The following is an 8,488-nucleotide window of genomic DNA, read 5'->3' on the forward strand; positions in this document are numbered from 1 at the left end:
TTCTTAGAAAGGACAGAGGAGGAGAAGATGTGGCCGAACATAAAACAGCTCAAAATAAGAGCAGATCGAATGAGGAGAAAATGGAAGAGATGAACGATATGGAGAAAAAGAAGGGGAGAGAATGACAGAGGGATACGTGAAGAGGATGAACAAGATGGTTAGGAGAGAAAGAACTGGCGAGACAGAAAGATGTAATAAGAAGTTGGAAAAAATGATTCCGATCAGAAGAGTGATTGTTGATGGTGATGATGATGAGAAGGAGGAAGAGAAATATATAGAGGAGATGAAGAGAAGGGTTAAGAGGAAAAGCAGATGGGAAAGGTGATAGAAAGACAAGAGGGAGACGAAGTAGGAAGGGAATGATGAGAAGGAAAATATGAGAGACTGAAGAGAGGAAGATGACGACAAAGTGGATGAGGTAAAGTACTTCGAGTAACCAGCGTAATACACTTCGAGTAACCAGAGCCCTACCGCCCAGACATTTTCTATCCGTGAATATATATAACTCGTTGGAAGAAGATGTCTCTATGTTTTTAGCTCACGACATGTACCAAAATACGTAGACGAGAAACAAAGTGATGTATGTTCACAGACGAATCCAGTCATTGATATCTAGATGGTTTACATGTCGTCTCGCCTGCCCTATGGATGAAGGCTGCGTAGGAGGTCATTTGTCATCCTGCGTCGGGTTTACTTCGGTTGAGACGAACAACACATGACGCGTTTCGGGCATCTCTGCAGATTCGATTCCAACCCAAGAGCTAAACTAATCTCAAAACGTACCCATCGGTAGCAAAAGCGGGTCTTCATATTGAACCCTTGTGGAGAATGGAAACACAATACTACAGCCGCGACTGAGAGAGGCGTTCGTGTTGTACAAGTCCTAGGGAATTTCTCCTTTGCTCACCAATTATTGATTACATTTCATTTGTTTTTATAACCAGTGGTGTAGAAAATTTCTATCCAAAAACAGTAGCTGAAGATAATCCAAATCTATGACAATAGTAAGGATCACTTTAGTGATACATTCAGAGGACAATCACATTCTAAGAGCAATTAGGTTTCCAGAGGTACCATAAAATTCACAAAGTACCTCTAGAAGAGCGAATCAAACATCCGCGCCATACTTCATATACATCTGAGGAGACCCTTGTATGCCGTTCCCATAGCTTGCAAATCAAAATGATTCGCTTTTTGATACGTTACTAAGCTTCTCTCTCAAAATTTCCACGATTTAGGTTATACACTCTCTATTCTCAATGATTTGCTTAGCAACGTCTATACTCTCCACGCAATGCTCGCGATGCTGCCTGCCAATATCTCGTCGCCTCTTGCCTCCAAACATAATTCTCGCCCTGATAATCTGCTCGGAGGTGAATGTGAGGCAGACGATGTGAAGCAATGCGCTCCAATTTGAGATCAATTACTTAAACAAACTGGGATGACATTTTGGCGCCCATATCTCCTGCGCGATCAATCCATGCGGCCTCCTCACAATTATGCGCAGCTGGAGGACGAAGCGCAGATGATATGTGAAGGCAAAAGTACACTGATTTGATTCGCCCTTCTTATTTCATTTTCTTATTCATTTTGGTATGTATACAGGTGCCATCGCTGATTGGCCTCTCACTGATGGAATCAAAACATGAGGTATTCTGCACAAAAGACGAACTCATCGTTCTAGCAAAGCTGCTTGGGAGAGATTTCGAAACAATTCTCTTACAATTATGCCCTTCAATTCCTGAGGGTCATAGTCTCCTTTCCAGTCACTACCTCATGTGAGGAGCCAAATTTTTAAGCGCGTGTTTTGTTGGCTGCATTCAAGGCATTTAGATAATTATATAACTGAATTTGTTTCGGAACATTAAATGCCTATGGCTATATGCATTGGACCATTGCACTGACACTTTATCCTTTCCAAAACATGTTTCACTTTCAATATATTGATGCAGATGCAGTAGCCGATCTTTGTCCAGATGGTTTTGCGTCTATACACCAGCCTAGAGCGTTCGTACGTGAAGGTTGTATTGGGTTCCTTTACCGTGACGATCCAACGACCGAAGCCAAATCAACCGGCAAATCACAGAGAGACGACACGATGTCGTGTCCTTTTTTATGTCTGATGGCACTAGTCTTTATTGGTCTCCAGGGAAATCTTCATTCTTAAAATTTCTCAATGATTTCTCAGCGATGCTTAACGACAGACTGGCCGGACCTCTATACCTATCGTATCTTGAGATTAATGATAATGTCAACATGTATCTTGATAAGCGTTACTTACTATATGCAGATAACTCGTCAGATAGTCAATGGATTCTTCTATAATGTCAATTCCTAGATACAGCAGAAGGGTTATGATATTTGATGCTGTAAATGGTCACAACTGTCAATCCATGACTCAGTAAAATGTTCAGATCAACCATGGATTATTGGTCGACATGGATTCACTTGCAGACTGTACTTCAGTTGGACCAATATGACTAAACGAGGAAAAAAGAGTGTATCAAAGTAAATACCAATTCGATGAATATGATAAGGTCTTTTTTTTTTTCAGGGTAGCCTCTTCAGTGTTGCCACTGCTCTACCACAGGGCCCTGTCATTATTATTACCCTAGCGTTGCCAGGTACCCATTTATACACCTGGGTCGAGAGGTACATGGTGGCTTACGTCCAAGGACGCAAGAACTGGGCGGGTATCGAACTCGGGTCCTCCGATTTGGGAGTCGGGAGTCGTATCCGCTATGCTACAGCGTTCCCGCTGTTGAATAGCAATGTGTTCGCCAATAATGTGTTGAGTGCCGTCATGATGTCCACATGAGATGTAAATTACTCACATTCGATTTGTCACATTGACACCTGCCAGGTGACGTCATATTATGACATACCATCAGCAAGACCCTTGAAATCATGTGAAAGACTACCGAAAGAAAGGTAGCAATAATTGAATGATAAATTGCAAATTGACTAGCAGTTACAATGGATCTGCAAGAATATCGTTAAACCTAATTAATTGCCTATTAGGCAAAATATTCTGCAATGTCTGCAAAGTCAAACAACCACAACAACGTTTTCTTGTTTGTTTGAATTTGATGAATGTGGCCATTAAGGAAGCACTTAAAATGCTTGAGAGCAAGCTACCACGACTGTAAGACCCCTCTGGCTATGAGGATAGAGTACCTTGCCTAAGGGCACATCCGGTACTGTCAGCCGACCCGAACCAGGGAAAATAACGATTGAGAGTCCTTGATCGTTATCCGGGGAGAGCCAAAGGGTTTCTGTTGCTGGGTGCCTTTGCCATTGCAAGTAACCCATCTGCTCTTTCCGCGAACCAGCTTCTGTTCAGTCGAGAATATAAACCTCAAGACTATCTAAAGCACTCTCTCTCTCTCTTTCCTTCTTTATTACTGCATAGATGAGATATTTCTTTCAAGCTTCACTCATCTCTGAATGGCCAGAAATTGTATATTTCTGCTGAAAACCCCAGCAGACAGCCATGCAAGTCAGACCCTGTTGCTTCAAAGTTGCAGAAGGGATGTCCAGATTTACACCTATATTACAGCAGGAATTTAGAACCTCTAGTTAGAACCGGGCATCAGATCCTTCGAGCCTGCATGCATGTACCCGTTACTGAACAAGCCTTCTCACCATCGAGAATTATCGACGAGTTTCCAATCCACTCTTCGTCTAAGATTCTCAAATCTGCTGTCCTCCCCCATACCAAATTGTTTAAAGACCTAAGAGCTACCACTGACTCACCTTTCGTCACTACAGACCTTTTTATTTCTCCATTTACGTCATAAATGTCTTTGATGCATACACTCTGAAAAGTTGAAATCTTTCTAGTCGAGTCGAAGGAAGTTCCGGAATCGGAAGAGCATTTCGTTGGCATGGGTCAGAATGAGAGATTGATACACGCCCCTTTATTGAGCCAATATATAATTCTAATCAAATCTGATGAAATATATATTTCAAATCCATTAATTCGAACCACAGGATGAATTGCTAACGTAGTATTGTGCCAGCAGTAGATGAAAGTGGCCATAATTTTGCTCCTGATTATAAGACATGCGAATCGGTGACTATAAAGAAATTGCATCTTCATCTATTGCCATTGAAACAGCATAATGAGATAAAAGCTTTCTAATAAATCGCTGACTCTAAGACGTATGCATATGCCTGGTTTAATTGATGATATCGAGGATCGAAAGAGAAAATAAATTGATCAGAATTGGCTAAGTCATCTATAATAGACAACTGAGCTCACGAACGCTTGGTCGTTCTTTCTTTCACCAGCTGTTCACAGCGTCTTGGGGAAGAATAGTGTAGCTATTCGGCTTTAAAAATCTCCTTAAAATCTAAAGGCATAATGTCGTTGATACAAAACAGCAGCAGCTAATATTTTGTGGGGTTTTCTTATTCTTGCAATCTATAATTGAGGCAATAAAGATGTCTTAACAACGACAGTACCTATTTGTAATTACAACACCAAGGACAAAAGCATGTCATGAACACTTACACAAATTTCAGAATGTATGCTGAATGTGTTTTAGCGTGTTTTCAGTGTGGGCGCGAGCAAAAAACAAAAAATGATAAAAAGAATTCACATTGATTTTGATCGCTCAAAATCTCCAACGAGCGATCAAATTGCAAATTTTGTCAACCACCTCGCTGATCGTAATTCAAATCTGTCCGTAACATTTCTGTTATTGCAGCCTTTCAAGTTTGTTAATGAGCACGCATATTTGACAAATTTGAAAACTTATAAAAAAAAAAGTGACGTTTGCATCAAACACAAACAGTGGAGGGGTTCGGAGAACGCTATTTCATATCATTACTTGGTAATGGTGTTTTATGCTCAGTTGACAAATAGGCAGAAAAATTCTTCTTCTTTATGTTTTGTTATATCTGATATGATTTCATAAAGGGTTATGCCCCAGTTGGTCTTAATTCCGGTATGAGATTGTTGCAGCGTTATGCGATTTAAAGGTCGTTCTAGGATACTAGACAACCCATACAGGGAAAAAAAGTGTACAGGAAAGAATAAAAAGGACAGTATAGGACAGTATAGACAGTAAAATGTTACGTACTCTTCTGTATGTCTTCATGTTACATCAAAATGTCCATTATGTCGAAGCAAAAGCATTGTACATAGTGTTAAAAAAATTCGACTTCGTAAACGCAACCTTAACCCTATAAAGCCCAAGGGGGGGGGGGCACATTGTGCCCCCCCTACCATATTTTCGTTTGCCACTCCTACACCTTTTACTCGATTTCAACCAAATTTGGTGACTTTTCCTAAAATCTTATTGCGAACATTTTGATATATAATTTAGCTATATCCGATATTGCTGGTTGCCATGGCAACCGTAAACTGACAACCATGTTCATCAGATTTTGCATGATTTTCTGTTCAAATTTCAGTTAACAATATAATAATGGATGGAATGGGGGTTTTCTTGGCTGTAATTTGCTGAAGGACCAAAATGTGAAGTTATTATGGTTGTGAATTACCCTGAAATGGTCTTCTTATTATTTCCTTCATTTTTTATATGACATAGGCATCAAACAATAGACATAATAGAAATAATCGAAAATACAGCATTTTCCAAAGACTACCCTTTTATTTTGTGTTACCTTCACACAAGCTTTGCCTGTAATATCATTCCTTCATCATATTATCAATCTGCAAACTTAAAATTTCAATATTTTGGAAATATGAAATATGATACCAATATATGTACCCATTCCAAGCAATACATCATAGGTTTCATATATTTCTTTATATTGTATTGAATAGCGCCCCCACATGTTGACCTTGAGAAATTTCAACAGTAACAAATAGTGAAGGTTGACTTGCTTTTCCTTTGTGGTAAATATGAAAATGATTGATATGAAATAAAAACATATATAGTTGGGATAAAGAAATAAAAAGAAAAAACACGATTTTAGCATATTTGCTATGTATTTCTTTGTATTTTGGTTAATAGCGCCCTCAGTGGATGACCTTGGGAAATTTCAAATGTTGGGTCTTGTAGAGTATGAGTTGCTCTACCCATGTGCCAAATATGACGGTCATACATCATATAATAAATAAGTTATATAGGGGGCACAATGTGCCCCCCCCCCCCCCCTTGGGCCTGGAAGGGGTCAAAATAGCTTGGGCTTTATAGGGTTAATGTTTAAAACACGTGCACCAGTAGTAACTTGATCGCACAAATGTGAAAATTCCACCACTCATTAACGAAATTGTCATCCTTTTCACTTTTGATCGTTCAGTAACAAAATCGTTTGCTTTTAAACTAAGTCGCTTGTTGCTGTTTTTTATTCTTGAGTGACTTTTTAATGAATTTGGTTGGCAAGAATTAAGAATATCTTCTTAACTCTATGAAGACAGTATGGTCCTTACTGTTTTCAATGTACAGCAGTTTATGTTTACAATAAAATAATATTTCACATATACCAGAGAGAGGAACGTAACACGAAAATGATATTGGGTTTGAGTGTTGCCCATTCTGACGTTGTTTTATTTAAATTCATGGAAATATACATCGTAAGATGGTTTAAGTGAAAGGCATCACTTTAAGGAATTTATTTGCTCCGTCTTATTCGGTAATAGTTACCGATGTTAATTCACTCTTTATGAATTCCACGAAATGTCCTAGAAAGGATTATTTTGAGCAATTTTTTGGATCACTTTTTAAAACTAAATCAGAGGTGAGGTAGGGTCCTATATATATATATATATATATATATATATATATCCTTCAAATTCCATGGTTTCATATTTCAATCACATAATGGAAATTTGAATGTTCTTCCCATTGACCAACTTGTCTCATTTTGATATAGGTTCATTTCTATCATTTCTATGTTTTGTGGACTTATTTTGTCCAAAAGGACGCCTATAAAGAGTCATTGACGCTTAGAGAATTGGTGAAACTGAATTTTCTATAGGGTGCAGGTAATTTTCTTTACTGTACCATTATAATAGAGTTGAGTTTTTGTGTGCCATTACAGTATCCTACGTACACTGAAGAAAGTTTTTAAAATCTTCGGTCAAAACTATGAATCATTCAAAACAATGATTAGGGGCAGAACAAAATGTGTCTGGGGAATTATTTTTTCATATCCCTCAAAGAATACCAGTAGGCGTTTTCACATCAGCCCGATAAAAATCCAAGCTCGAGATATTTTTCGCGATCGCAAATTAGCGCGCTATTTCATTTTCTATTCACATCAGCCGGAAGAGAATTAGCCCGAAATTTTTTCGAGCTAATTCGACAGCTGAGCATGCGCAAACAGTGTCGGGTATAACAGTAGAGCGCGCGCTTTCGAGTCACACACTCTAGGCATGATGGGATGCATCGCGCAAATTTCTTGTGGCGATTTCACATTATCAAATAGCGCGCCAGTTCGCAAATTGTCCCGCTATTTCGGAAATTTCCCGAGTTGGACTCGAAAAATTTTCTCGATCAGAGCGATAAAATTAGCGCGCTAATTTGTATTCACACTATCAAATAGCGCGCTATTTCGTGATCGGGTTAATTTCCTAAGTCAGAAAAAAGCGCGCTATTTCGAAACATCGGGCTGATGTGAAAACGCCTATTGACAAATAAAGACATACTATTCATCAGCATCATGTTAATGCGTCATGCCTTGAACTTGTACTTGTATATCTGGTATAATATCGAAAGATTCGTAATTTCACATATTAGGTAAAAACTAATTGAAGTTATATGAGAATGGGGGAGGGGCACTTGAAAGGAATGTAAACTACTTTAGCGAAACCCGGAAACAGAGAAGTGCAAATGACATTGAGGTAACATCATCCATCAACTGATCAAATTGGACCAACTGATAACATGTAATGGTGTACAGCGAATTAAACTCTGTTGCCAATCAAAATCCATTACCTTAAAAAAAAAAAGAAAACACACACACACACACACACACTCCATACACACTTAAGCACACCAATTATCATCATTTGAAGAGTTTGTTCGCAAAAACGATTTTGAAGTATGGTCTCTGTCATAAGGTACAAAATAATACCTTCTAAATGATATATTGGTCACTACATATAAGGGTATATTTTTAAAGTTATGGTCAAAAGAGGCAAGGATTTTCTTATCATTCTCTTTATTTTTCTTGACCTTTAATCGCAAATATCTCCATTTGGCAAATATGGACCTATCGGTTTTTGCCAACAAACTCTTCATTTGCACTATGCCCTGTAATCATCTTTCTGATGAACTGGACACCCACGCTTGCCAATGAACAACATTAACATCATGGTGTATCATACGATAAAGAATAGAAATAAAGAAACGAATTGTCAACATACAATAAACACTCACCTTCAACCATAGGTCCGGAAAACTTGCTTTCTTGATTGCGAAGGAACTTCAGGAGGATACGGATGATAATGATCAAGATAAAGTCAGTACGTTCGTCCAGTCCTCACGAATTCGTCATTCGGTGATGCGGG

Source organism: Diadema setosum, chromosome 20 (assembly GCF_964275005.1).
Source record: "Diadema setosum chromosome 20, eeDiaSeto1, whole genome shotgun sequence".
NCBI lineage: Eukaryota > Metazoa > Echinodermata > Echinoidea > Diadematoida > Diadematidae > Diadema > Diadema setosum.